This window comes from Lacerta agilis, chromosome 8, assembly GCF_009819535.1.
Source record: "Lacerta agilis isolate rLacAgi1 chromosome 8, rLacAgi1.pri, whole genome shotgun sequence".
Taxonomy (NCBI): domain Eukaryota; kingdom Metazoa; phylum Chordata; class Lepidosauria; order Squamata; family Lacertidae; genus Lacerta; species Lacerta agilis.
Genome location: NC_046319.1, coordinates 29,644,013 through 29,658,076, shown reverse-complemented (window position 1 = coordinate 29,658,076; position 14,064 = coordinate 29,644,013).

Below are 14,064 nucleotides of genomic sequence, written 5' to 3'. Positions count from 1 at the left end.
AAGGCCAAGATCCCCAAATCCACCATACTTTGCCAGAACCCTAAAAAGTGTTAGTGGTAACCAAGTTCACTGGAAGTATGCTGGTGAGCTATGGTGCACCCTATGCCCATCTCTCTAACCCACAAATAACACCAGCAAAATAGCCCTTTGAAATGCATGCTGCAAGCATGGTGAATTTAGCAAAAGATCAAACAAATGAGAATCTCTGCATAATTTCTCAGTAATGGGGCTTTATTCCATATACCATGAAAGGCCTGCACCAGGCTTGAGGGGTCGGCCCTCCAACATAAGGGTGCTGTGGTGGCCATCCTGTGGGGGAAATGCTTCTCAGACCCTGGGAGTGCTCCTCCGATCAAGGCAGGTTACTTCCATTTCTCACAATGGCTTGCTGCAATCTTGCAGTGGACATTTCAGTAGAACTTCCCCAGAGCTGGTGGCCATAACATAGCAGAGGGGGAAAGAACCCATATTTAACCCCTTTCTGGTAGTTGGCCTGAAAAGACAAGTGAGGAAAGGCCAGCCGTTTTATTTCCTATTTGGCTCATAACCCGACACAGTGAAGCTCCTACACAAGAACTGTATCCATCCTAGAAATGAGATTGTTATCCTAAATTTCCAACTGTGCTGTGCTTACAGAACTGTGTACACACCTCTTGTTGGGGCTTCCATGTCAGGAAAATCCCAACAAAATAAAAAATCCTTCCAGTAGCACCTTAGAGACCAACTAAGTTTGTTCTTGGTATGAGCTTTCGTGTGCATGCACACTTCTTCAGATACACTGAAATAGAAGTCACCAGACCCTTATATGAGAGAGTGAGAGAGTGAGGAGGGGTCTAGTGACTTTTGTTTCAGTGTATCTGAAGAAGTGTGCATGCACACGAAAGCTCATACCAAGAACAAACTTAGTTGGTCTCTAAGGTGCTACTGGAAAGAATTTTTTATTTTGTTTTGACTATGGCAGATCAACACGGCTACCTACCTGTAACAGGAAAATCCCAGACCCTGAGATTTCAGTGCCCAACCCTGTGACTTTGGGATGTCCCTTGTGGGTGTCATGGGGAGTGGTACCTCATGACCCTTCCCCTGCACTCCCACTGGTGAGCCCTGGAGACAGGTTAATTGGGAGAGTGGAGGTAGGAAGACTCGTGAGAGAGTCAGTGCAATAATTTGCAACCAGCTCCTGCCAGGATGATGCTTGCAAGGCACAAGTCCTCCCTCTGCTGCCTGGAGGGGACCTGGCAAGCCTAGAGACTTCATGTCAGCCCTGGAGCTCTGGCAACCCTATTCATGCACCCCAAGCAGCCGGTGAGATGGGGTATGGAAATGGGCATCTTGTCATTGCTACTAGGAAGGAATTTAGAGGCCTGCCTTCCTCCACCCTCACCTCAACTTTTGTCGAGGGCAACAATACTGGTTTTGACATTCCAGGACTTCATCCGCTCTAGATCCTCTGAATGAAAATGGTCAAAATACCCAAGCAAACAAATCAACAGGAAATATCTTATGAAAGAGTTTCAACCAAGATTGCTGCAAAAACAACAAGAAGAGGAAGGAGATGGTGGCAGTTGGAAAGCACAATTCTGGGAGGTGCTGTGAGTTCATCTCAAAGATACGCAAGGGAAAGGGAAGAGCTTTAAGGGCCAAGCAAGTAGTGCATGAATTCAGGCAGGTCAGCTCAAGGAGAACGCAGGTTCTGCTACGAGTTTCCTCTTTCTTCATACATGCATTTCACATTCCTGCAGTGTTGTGCTTTGGTAATGAACCTGATCTATTGAAAGCTTGGCCCGGCATCTTGTGACCACAAAGGGGCTGCATTATTTTGTGAAACTTGAACAAGATGATTTACAGAGGAGCTTAAGTCCAGGTCTTTGGTTAAGCTAATTGACTCAGCTGGCTTTGTTCCAAGTACTCTGTCTTAATTGGTTAGCAGCTCAAGCTACTGGAAACCAGGCCTGCAAAAATAATACTGTAGCCTGGTAATGATGTCACTTGAGTCTAGTTGTGTTTATGTGGCACCTTCCTCATTGGACTCCTAGATATGAAGAATCTCGGCATGGTGTTCCAAGTGATACTGCTTGTATGCTGCTTATATTGCATCCTGAGTGCTCTGTCAGTGGTGGACCATCGATCTGAAGCAACATTTTCCACTGACTCCCTTATCCGAGTCATTTTAGCATGTAATTCAGTTATAGGACGGAGTGATGAAAGAAAGACAGACATCTGTACAACCACAAACAAACTTGACTAAAAGCTTTGCTTAGTGAAGCCTCAGTCCAATAATAAGAGCAAAGCAGTGTGTCGCCCAACAAGGATATACTGCAGAACAGGGGAGGCAGAGCAGCCAGAGGTGGCTATTTAAAATGTGACGATCAAAGGTGGTACTGGATGGAAGGGCCATACTCAGTGGTAGGTGCATGCAGAAGGCCCCAGGTTCAATGTGTGACAGGGTTAGGAAGGTCTCCCACCTCAAACCCCGGAAAACTACTGCTGCTGATACTTCTTTGGCGATCACTCGTAGCTGAGTAAGATTGTCTTCCATGAAACAGTCTTAACAGTGAGTCTGTAAGTGACTGGAGGCCAAATTATGGATCCACACGTCCTTCCACAGTAAAGACATAGGTTTCCGGGCAGGAGTTGATCATAGTGAGCGTTTGCCAAATGTGCCTTCCTCTTAGCACGTTTCTCCCTTTCGTCCTGAGTTCGAGCGTCTTCAAGGTGTTGATAAGGCTGAGCTGATCGATGATCTGATGCCGCAAGGCTGTTTTCTGTGTTCCTAAGGGAAGATCAGCTATAAATGCTTATAGCTCAGTGCTTTGTTCCATGTGTGAAATACTGAGCCACAGCTGCCTTTACCTTTCCCCTCCACTTCTCTTCCTGTTTGTAAGGCTGGTCTCTCTGTCTCTCCCTCTCCTCTTTTTATGTAAACTTATTCTGTCTATAAAGAAAGATAAAAAGGCAACACGCAAGCAAATAACAGTCATTTCTTTCCGCAATGCCAACCCATGACCTAATTCTTCCCATACAATCCATTCCATAACATCTTGTTTCTGGACTCCACACTCTTTTGCTCTCTTTATATTTTTTGTCTGTCCTAAATCTTCCAACCTTCAGATTCATTGGATGGCCTCAGATTCTAGTATTATGAGAAACTTCTCTCGTGTCAACTTTCTGCACACTGTGCATCTATCATGTCCCCACTTACTCACTTTTTTCTAAACTTAAAAGCCCCAAATATTGTAACCATTTCTTATAGACAACTTGGTAGTATCCCATGAGTTTCAGAAGGGTACTCACTATGTGAAGATAACTTACATTGGTCTGCATTAACACCTGGAAAAAGCAGGAGTCACAAGAACTTCAATAGCTGTATTTATGAATGAATAAAAGGTCAACATCTGCATAGAGCAGCTAGCATTTGGTACATGGGTAAGACTAAGAGCTTGTCCCCACTTCCCATGCTTTCTAGACATGAGTTTGAGCAGTTTCTCATTTGTCCCACCATTCTCCCCAGGAAAACCTGCTGTTTACCACAAAAATGGGGGGAAAAGTAAATCTGCAGAAAAACTGATTGACGTTTGTTCTGATTTAGCGATAAACAGTGGGTTTTCCCAGCGGAAAGTGGCAGGACAAATGGAAGTGTGGTCAAGCCCTATGGTTCCAACTATTTCCCACTGAGCTACAGAGGGGCGCGCAAAAATCTCTCAATTTCAGTTTCTTTTAGTTTCTCACTTCCTCATTCTTAAGTTCATTTTTCCTGCATTTCCATATCAGTTTGCTTAATAAAAATTGTCATGAAAATTCATTAGCTTTTTAGTTCAAATTTATCAGGGTGGTTTAACAACCAATCTCTTTTCCCAAGGAACTCTGAGAATTGTGGTTCTTCAAGAGGGACAGGTGTCTCCAAGCAATTCCCAGCACCTATAATAGACTACGACTCCCAGAATTCTTTGGGAGAAGCCACAGCTTCTTAAAGTGATACCATACTGCTTTAAATGCATGGTGTGAATGTGGTCGGTATGTGGAAGGGGACATTCCCATTGAAACAAAACAAAGGGCCTTCTCTGAATTTAGAAAATAGAGTGTTAGGTAGTGAGGTATAGCCTGACTTTCTCTGACACCCTCATTTGCTCTATCAACAAAGCCAGCCTACTCCCTCACCAAACAAATCATTATTATTCCATATATACGGTAACCTGACTAATGCCTTAATTTTCCCATAGCAGAATCCTAAATGGGTTTCATTTCTTCTTTTTCCCTATGATGCTTTGTGCTTAGACAAGTGGAGACAGGGGCGTGTCTTAAATAAATCTCAGCAAAGCTAACTGATAGGAAATTTATCTACAAAGAATAATGCAAATGGAGCAATCTCATAGTCAGGCACCTACGAGATTGTCTTGGCAAGATGCCAGCTTTGACTCACAAATGTTCCTTGGCTAAATTGGATCCAGATGTTTACATGACATAAAATATTAACAAACATCTCCCAGGGGCAGCCAATAGTTATTGAGCCAGTAAATTAATAAACGAATCCAAAAAAAAGAAAAAGAGAAAAATCATTAGGGTGGCAACCAAGTCTTTAGCCAAACATCAGCTTTAGTTTATTTATTTTAATAAAAGAAGGATGTGTTATTCTAATTTAATTAATTAGAGCCATTTAAAAGTAATGTTTGCCTAGGTTATTACTGAAAGGTTATGCAGGATAACATTTAAGAAAGCAACCCTTATCCTGTTTATGTAAGTGATTAAAATTGTACTGCTTGTTCTTTTCTCAAATGTTTCCATTCTCCCACCCCCACCTTTCATGAAGAAACAGGGCTGAATTAACAATTATATTGAGTACACTGCAGAGATGAGCCCAACTTAATGTGGTTCCTGCCATGGTTAGGTGGAATGTCACTGTTGCAGAGATTGTCTAGAGGCTCATGGAGAAGAATATCGATGGCTCCTAGCCATGATGACTATGCTCTGCCTCAAGGCTCAGAGGCAGTAATACTTCTGAATACTAGTTGCTAGAAACCATAGGAGGGGAGACTGCTCTTGTGCTCAAGACCTGCTTGCAGGTTTCCCACCGGCATCAGGTTGGCCATAGAATGCTGGTCTAGATGGGTCATTGACCTGATCCAGCAGAGTCTTCTTATGACCTTATGGTCTTCATGTTCCTATCCTATTCTCCGAAGCAAAGCTGAGAATATAGTGGCAGCCAAGTTGGAGAGGACTGTGGGGAAAGTTAAGTTCTAAGCAGTTTGGCTGGAGGATATATACAGTTCTGTTTATAAGGAGCAAGATCACACCTTTCTTTTTCTTCTTTAAGTGCTCATGAGTACAGTCGTACCTTGGAAGTCGAACGGAATTCCAAAACATTCGAAAACCAAAGCGCAGCTTCTGATTGGCTGCAGGAAGCTCCTGCAGCCTATCATTAGCCGCAGAAGCCTTGTTGGACGTCTGACTTCCAAAGAACATTCACAAACCGAAACAGTCACTTCTGGGTTTGCAACTTCCGGGAGCCAAAATGTTCATGAACTAAGCTGTTTGACTTCCAAGGTATGAATCTCTGTCACGCCAGGACTGTTGCTGGGCAGGTTCAGCCTTGGGTTGCATGCACACATTTTATTCTAGAATTGATGGAGCCTGAGCACTTGCTTCTTGTACATAGTCCACACACAAGCTAGATCTATTGCATTTGTTGTTGTTGTTGTTGTTGTTGTTGTTGTTGGCATCTGTCTATCTTGAGAGACAATTGAGCGTGCCTCCTAGGGTGAATCTCTCCAGAGTGCAAGCCTGGGCAGTGTATATGGAGGTCCTAGGCTGCCCAGTTGTCAAGGCCCCACCTTGGCCTCACTGATGGGGCCTTAGGGACTCTACTCCGGATTTATGTAGTGTTTACTCCTTATCCTTTCCTTCTCCCAAAGATGTACCACAAGGGAGAAGGTACAGATTTTCCCTCAGGGTTTACCCCCAAAGCCTTTCTCACAAATGAGTATAGCTGCATGATGGGAAATGTAGTTTAACAACAACTGGAGGGCCCAAGGTTCCCTATTCCTGGGATAGAGACACTGTAGTCCTTTGCTACCCAATGCTGCTGTGGTTGGTTCTCCTCCTGGGTAAAAACCTTGATCTTTTCCCTCTGTAATTAGCCTCAAACTGGTACATCCAGTTTAGGCAGGTGTTCCATTTGGTTGCCACTTTTGCAATAACCACAGCAGTCAGTCTGGGATTCAGCATGACTTTGCATCTTAAAAATGCAAGATACAGTTTGCACTATGAGAGTGAGATGTTATTGTAAACTGAGCTTCACTTTTTGTTTTGTTTTCGTTTAAGAAAGTGTGTGTCAGCATTAAGTCACACATCAGTGATGGGAGGAAGGCGGCGATAAATCAATTGGATCATTTGCTGTACATTTCATAACACAAAGATACAGGAATAGGAGGGTGGCTGCTTCAGTGTTGCTAGTTTGCAACCTGAGTGTTATCTTTAAAAGCCAGTGCAGGCCTGATTTATATATTAATTTTTTAAACCACCACGTTTTAAGCAACACTAGGGACTCAGCTATACAGCTGCAAATAAAATTTTTTAAGTGTGTTGTAAAGTGCAATATACAAATGTGATACTAGATGGCGGCAGTGAGATATGGCAAATTCAGTGTATTTTTCAAAACTTTTAAAAAACACCATTCTCACAGCATTTTTTAATGTGTGTAGATTCCACCTACAATAAATAAGAATATTAAACTTTTCCATATATGGTTTTCCTTGGTCTTTCTTTGTTTTGGCACTTTTAATTCTTGTTCCCAGCTTTGAGAATCACTGTACCAAAAGGTGCCAAAAACATCCCCCCACTAGACAAAAAAAAACCCCAAACCAAGCTAACATGAAGCATGCTATAGCTATATCCTCACACATTCAGAAATTTCTCCAAAATACCTATGACATAAATGCTTTTCAATTTCAAGCAAAAAGTAGGAGATTGATATAATCATTCCCTTATTAAAACTGAAATGTAAATAAAAACAATCATATTTGCCATTGTATTAACCAATTACAGTCATTATAGAGAAAAGTAATTAGGTTCCCCTTAATAGAGAAAATATTAAATTGGCTTTTAATGGTGCCTCGATTAACGGTTGTTATTGCTGCAATCAAATCAGGATTTTGTGCACTTATTAGTGTACCAGACCTAAGTCTAACAGACCTAAGAAAAGCAATCTCAGTAGTATCCAGATACTGTCCAACCCATGACCTAATTCTTCCCATACAATCCATTCCATAACATCTTGTTTCTGGACTCCACACTCTTTTGCTCTCTTTAGGGAAACTGAAAGTGTGAAGCAAGGCTGAGGAGGGTAGACGCCCCAAGGATGGCTCCAAGGGCCAGTTTGACAGACGTGAGCCTCTCCATGCCTGTGTGAAATGAAGTGTTTTATCAAGATAGATGCTGTGGACTTGCAGGGTGCCTCAGCCAGTCAAGAAACAAGGCATGCTTTGGAAATCCTACCGCAGAAGAGTTTGGAAAAAACAGGTGTAACCTTCCACCAGTAGGTGGAGATAAACCCTTGACAATGCTGGTTTCTTTTTAGTTTAAGCATTAGGCTCCAGATCGTCAGGCCTGGTTACAGATTATTTCAGAAGGGGTAGCCTGGGCAGCCTGCCTGTTGCCACTTTGGTGCCCTGGTGATGGCACAGGCAAACATTAAGAAAAGGCTATCAATGGCTAATAGCCACAATGGCTATGTTCTACTTCCACTGTTGGAGGTTACATGCCTCTGAATGCCAATTGCCGGGGATTACAAATAGGGAGAGTGCTTTTGTGCTTGGATCCTGCTTGTGGGTTCCACACAGGCACCCAATTGGGTGTGAAAACAGGATGCTGGAATGGATGAGCCATTGGCCTGATCTAACAGACTCTTCGTAGGTTCTCACACAAGCATTAAGAGGAGGTTGGAAGCTGCAGCAGTGCAGCCTCTAGGAGTCAAGCAGCAACAGGTGCTTGGGAGACCAAAGCAGGCATCAGCCCTGGTGGGCCCTGCTGGGGTGCATAGCCCCCAACAAATGCCTCTGTATGGTGGGTGCTTGGCTTCCTGTTTGTATTAAAATAGTCCTTATATTAAAACATTGAGTGAACATGAAATGCAGCTGCACGATCCTAACTCACTTAAATGTCCATTTATCAGTTATCAGTGATGACACCTGAAAAGTTCTGAGGGAACACACATGATGAGGCAAAGCATATTTCTAGGTGGGCATGTTAAGATGTGTGAAATAAAAATAGCAATATATTTTAATGACAGAAGGCCAACAGTGAGGGGTGAGCTCATTGTTTGGCAGGTACTTGCCTTCCCTGGTGCCACCCAGGCAAGTTATTGATAAACAAAGCCTTCTATATTTTGTTTTATTTTAAATTGCTCCCCCATTTTGAAACACTACTGGGTGCAGGGCATGGAGTTGGTGGAAATAAAGAGGAGATGTGATAGAGGGAACTGACTGTTTTAAAGGAAAGGGCTGGTACTTTGATGCTTCTATTGTAATGATAGATGGATGGATGGATGGATGGATGGATGGATGGATGGATGGATGGATAGAAAGACAGATATCCTACTAATGATTAATTGTTTTGTTTTTTTACTGATTGGTGGTTTCCACCCTTAAGGAGGATGGAAAGCAGGGCTGGTGAGAGGTGTGGCCTAGGAGGAGGTCTGGAGTGAGGCCTAGGAGTGAGGTCTGGAGGGCCACATTTGGCCCCAAAGTCAGGGGTTCTCCACCCCTGTCTTAAGTGCTAAAGCCACAATGTTACAGACTGTGCCCAATACACCCCAACCACTTTACATTCTCTATCCCACCACTTTTTTTTGGATAAGCGTGTGTTTGACTAATTTTTCAATTTAGCCTGTGAAATTGGAAGAGGGAAAGCGTCCAGCCGCAATCATCTGGCACGTGTAAACTAACAGAGGGCACTTGAAAGCTTTGTTTACTCCAAAAAGACCAAAGAGAAACGCCAGCGGTGGCTGTCAAAACGCCCAACCAACATTCCACTCCTGCATCAGAGAGAACATTTGGCTCGTTCCCTGAACTTGTTATGCAATCTACGGGATGGGGCCCTGGGCTGCTGCTTTGGGAATATCTCCCTTACATAACATGGCATGGAGCCTTTCCTATGCAAGCTCACCAGGATCTTTCCTGGGACAAAACCACCCCTGCTTCTAGATGTTGCACACACAACCCCTGCCCTCTGCTTATCCCAAGAATGATATATGAAAGAGGGTAAGCAAATAAATACTCTATTACCTTTGGAACTGTGGTTATTGGAACATGGTGCTCTTGTTTTCATTTAAATTGTTTAATTAAAGCCCTTTTGCTGAGTTCAGTGGCAGTGAGAGGGCTGGCCCTACCATTAGGCAGTGTTAGGCAATTGCCTCAGGCTGCACATGCAGAGGGGTGGGGAGTGGACAGAGGTGAAATTTCCAGCGTGGCCTGGCCTGTGCTCCTTAAACTAGACTGAGGCGCTTGTAGGTGCAGTACTCTCAGCTCAATTATTGCCAAAGGCTTTCCCCCCCCAGAATTCACTACACAGCTCAAACATGAATCAGGTTACAAGGTACGCAAGTCAGAACACTAAGTCATGTGGCTAGGCGTCATCTAACAAATTGTCCCCAAAACTTGACACACACCCTGAGCTCATCTTTTGAAGAGTAGGGTGGGTGCAGTCATTTACATGGTTGGTGTCTGGAGCCTCGGGCAAGCAAGCAAGCAAATGAACCCTCCTGTGAGTAGGTTGGGTCTGCTTAAGTCAGTGCAGCCAGCATTGTATACCTGGAAGTGGAGGTGCATTGATCAGCTCACTGTCCTATCCATCCTCAGGTGCCTCCCTGGGGGTGCAAAATGCTCTGGTGATGGGAGGCAGAGGTGGAGCTACATCACCTGATTCCTCCTCCACTCAGAATGTCCAACATGACCAAGGCAAGACTTTTCCCTGCCAGATCCCTCGGCCCCTCCTTAGCATCCGGATCAGTGCCCCCCAAACCACATCAACCCTCCCCAGGAATGAGTTCCTCATCCCATTTCTCCTCCCCATCAGAGGTCCAAAGGTTCCCCACCCCAATCTAGGGAGTGGGGAGTGAAGCAAGAGTCTGAGATCCTGAGGTTCAGCTACAAGGCAATTTCAACAAGATTCCAAGTTGCTTGCCCAAGCAGATTATCTGCTTATCAGTGGTTAAGCTGCATGTTTCCTTTATTTATAATATTGCTAAAAAGAAAATCAAATAAGCTTCAGAAATAGCCTTAGCTGAGGCCAGATAGCCAGCTCTGCTATTGCATTACTGAGAAGCTAATGTATTATGAACTGATGCCAAGATATTCCTGCGTAGCACAGAAGAAAGTAAATGGAAATTTCTATTTCTGGGATATGCTTTGCCGCATGCCATGCAATCATGGGAAATGTCAAGATCACAAAGAGTGCATAGATAACCCAGCTAATTAGGAATGTGTGTGGTTTTTTTGTCCCATCCCCCCAAATGGTTAGGATCTGAATATTGCCTTTATTGGATGGGTTAAAAAACAACAAGAAAAGAGATCAACAGACAGAGGCAAAAAAAAAAAAAGTATTTTGTAAAGGAACTTGCAGAATGCTGGATAGAGAGAATGTGATTTTGCATTGGCAGTCAATCAATTTTTTTTATCTCCCTGCCAATTTATTTTGCAACCACATTAAATTCCCAGTCTAACAGAGGACACTGGCAGAGAGGCCTTAAAAGTGATTGCATGAATTGATAGGTTAGCAGCTGCAGAGATAGCAACAAACAATTAGCAAGTGCCTTGACTCTTCTATGAGTCACCTGTATGGAGCTCGCTGACCACCAATGTCCACAGACCAGAGTTTGAGAACCTCTGCTATTGCTGGAAGCTAAGTGTTTGGAACATATGTCCCTCCAGATGTTGATGAACTACAACTCCCATCATCCCCAGCCATTGGCCATGTTGTTGGGGCTGGTGGTGGGAGTTGCATTTCAGCAACAGCTGGATTTCTAAAGGTTCACCACACCTGCTATAGGCCATAGAACTCAGCAAAGCTCACATCCAACAGTTTGTGGAATGCTCTTCATGGGGAGGTTTGCCTGGCACCTTCATTATATATATTTAGGCACCAGGTGGAAAGGTTTCTCTATAACCAGGCTTTTGGCTGATTAACATTCTATGGCCTTCAAAATGTGTTTGTGGGAGGGTTTTGGGGGCTTGTTTTTGTTTTATTGTGTATTTTGTTTTCTCATTTTATATTTTTATATTGTGAACCGCCCTGTGACCTTCAGATGAAGGGTGGTTTACTACTACTACTGATGATGATGATGATGAAGAAGAAATGGCTTTCAGGCAACACTGTTGGTGATTCTAGGAGACCTAAGAAAAGTAATCATAGTCTTATCCAGACACTGTCCAAGACTTGATTTGTCCTGGACAGTATCTGGATACTACTGAGATTGCTTTTCTTAGGTCTGTTAGACTTAGGTCTGGTACACTAATAAGTGCACAAAATCCTGATTTGATTGCAGCAATAACAACCGTTAATCGAGGCACCATTAAAAGCCAATTTAATATTTTCTCTATTAAGGGGAACCTAATTACTTTTCTCTATAATGACTGTAATTGGTTAATACAATGGCAAATATGATTGTTTTTATTTACATTTCAGTTTTAATAAGGGAATGATTATATCAATCTCCTACTTTTTGCTTGAAATTGAAAAGCATTTATGTCATAGGTATTTTGGAGAAATTTCTGAATGTGTGAGGATATAGCTATAGCATGCTTCATGTTAGCTTGGTTTGGGGTTTTTTTTTGTCTAGTGGGGGGATGTTTTTGGCACCTTTTGGTACAGTGATTCTCAAAGCTGGGAACAAGAATTAAAAGTGCCAAAACAAAGAAAGACCAAGGAAAACCATATATGGAAAAGTTTAATATTCTTATTTATTGTAGGTGGAATCTACACACATTAAAAAATGCTGTGAGAATGGTGTTTTTTAAAAGTTTTGAAAAATACACTGAATTTGCCATATCTCACTGCCGCCATCTAGTATCACATTTGTATATTGCACTTTACAACACACTTAAAAAATTTTATTTGCAGCTGTATAGCTGAGTCCCTAGTGTTGCTTAAAACGTGGTGGTTTAAAAAATTAATATATAAATCAGGCCTGCACTGGCTTTTAAAGATAACACTCAGGTTGCAAACTAGCAACACTGAAGCAGCCACCCTCCTATTCCTGTATCTTTGTGTTATGAAATGTACAGCAAATGATCCAATTGATTTATCGCCGCCTTCCTCCCATCACTGATGTGTGACTTAATGCTGACACACACTTTCTTAAACGAAAACAAAACAAAAAGTGAAGCTCAGTTTACAATAACATCTCACTCTCATAGTGCAAACTGTATCTTGCATTTTTAAGATGCAAAGTCATGCTGAATCCCAGACTGACTGCTGTGGTTATTGCAAAAGTGGCAACCAAATGGAACACCTGCCTAAACTGGATGTACCAGTTTGAGGCTAATTACAGAGGGAAAAGATCAAGGTTTTTACCCAGGAGGAGAACCAACCACAGCAGCATTGGGTAGCAAAGGACTACAGTGTCTCTATCCCAGGAATAGGGAACCTTGGGCCCTCCAGTTGTTGTTAAACTACATTTCCCATCATGCAGCTATACTCATTTGTGAGAAAGGCTTTGGGGGTAAACCCTGAGGGAAAATCTGTACCTTCTCCCTTGTGGTACATCTTTGGGAGAAGGAAAGGATAAGGAGTAAACACTACATAAATCCGGAGTAGAGTCCCTAAGGCCCCATCAGTGAGGCCAAGGTGGGGCCTTGACAACTGGGCAGCCTAGGACCTCCATATACACTGCCCAGGCTTGCACTCTGGAGAGATTCACCCTAGGAGGCACGCTCAATTGTCTCTCAAGATAGACAGATGCCAACAACAACAACAACAACAACAACAACAACAACAAATGCAATAGATCTAGCTTGTGTGTGGACTATGTACAAGAAGCAAGTGCTCAGGCTCCATCAATTCTAGAATAAAATGTGTGCATGCAACCCAAGGCTGAACCTGCCCAGCAACAGTCCTGGCGTGACAGAGATTCATACCTTGGAAGTCAAACAGCTTAGTTCATGAACATTTTGGCTCCCGGAAGTTGCAAACCCAGAAGTGACTGTTTCGGTTTGTGAATGTTCTTTGGAAGTCAGACGTCCAACAAGGCTTCTGCGGCTAATGATAGGCTGCAGGAGCTTCCTGCAGCCAATCAGAAGCTGCGCTTTGGTTTTCGAATGTTTTGGAATTCCGTTCGACTTCCAAGGTACGACTGTACTCATGAGCACTTAAAGAAGAAAAAGAAAGGTGTGATCTTGCTCCTTATAAACAGAACTGTATATATCCTCCAGCCAAACTGCTTAGAACTTAACTTTCCCCACAGTCCTCTCCAACTTGGCTGCCACTATATTCTCAGCTTTGCTTCGGAGAATAGGATAGGAACATGAAGACCATAAGGTCATAAGAAGACTCTGCTGGATCAGGTCAATGACCCATCTAGACCAGCATTCTATGGCCAACCTGATGCCGGTGGGAAACCTGCAAGCAGGTCTTGAGCACAAGAGCAGTCTCCCCTCCTATGGTTTCTAGCAACTAGTATTCAGAAGTATTACTGCCTCTGAGCCTTGAGGCAGAGCATAGTCATCATGGCTAGGAGCCATCGATATTCTTCTCCATGAGCCTCTAGACAATCTCTGCAACAGTGACATTCCACCTAACCATGGCAGGAACCACATTAAGTTGGGCTCATCTCTGCAGTGTACTCAATATAATTGTTAATTCAGCCCTGTTTCTTCATGAAAGGTGGGGGTGGGAGAATGGAAACATTTGAGAAAAGAACAAGCAGTACAATTTTAATCACTTACATAAACAGGATAAGGGTTGCTTTCTTAAATGTTATCCTGCATAACCTTTCAGTAATAACCTAGGCAAACATTACTTTTAAATGGCTCTAATTAATTAAATTAGAATAACACATCCTTCTTTTATTAAAAT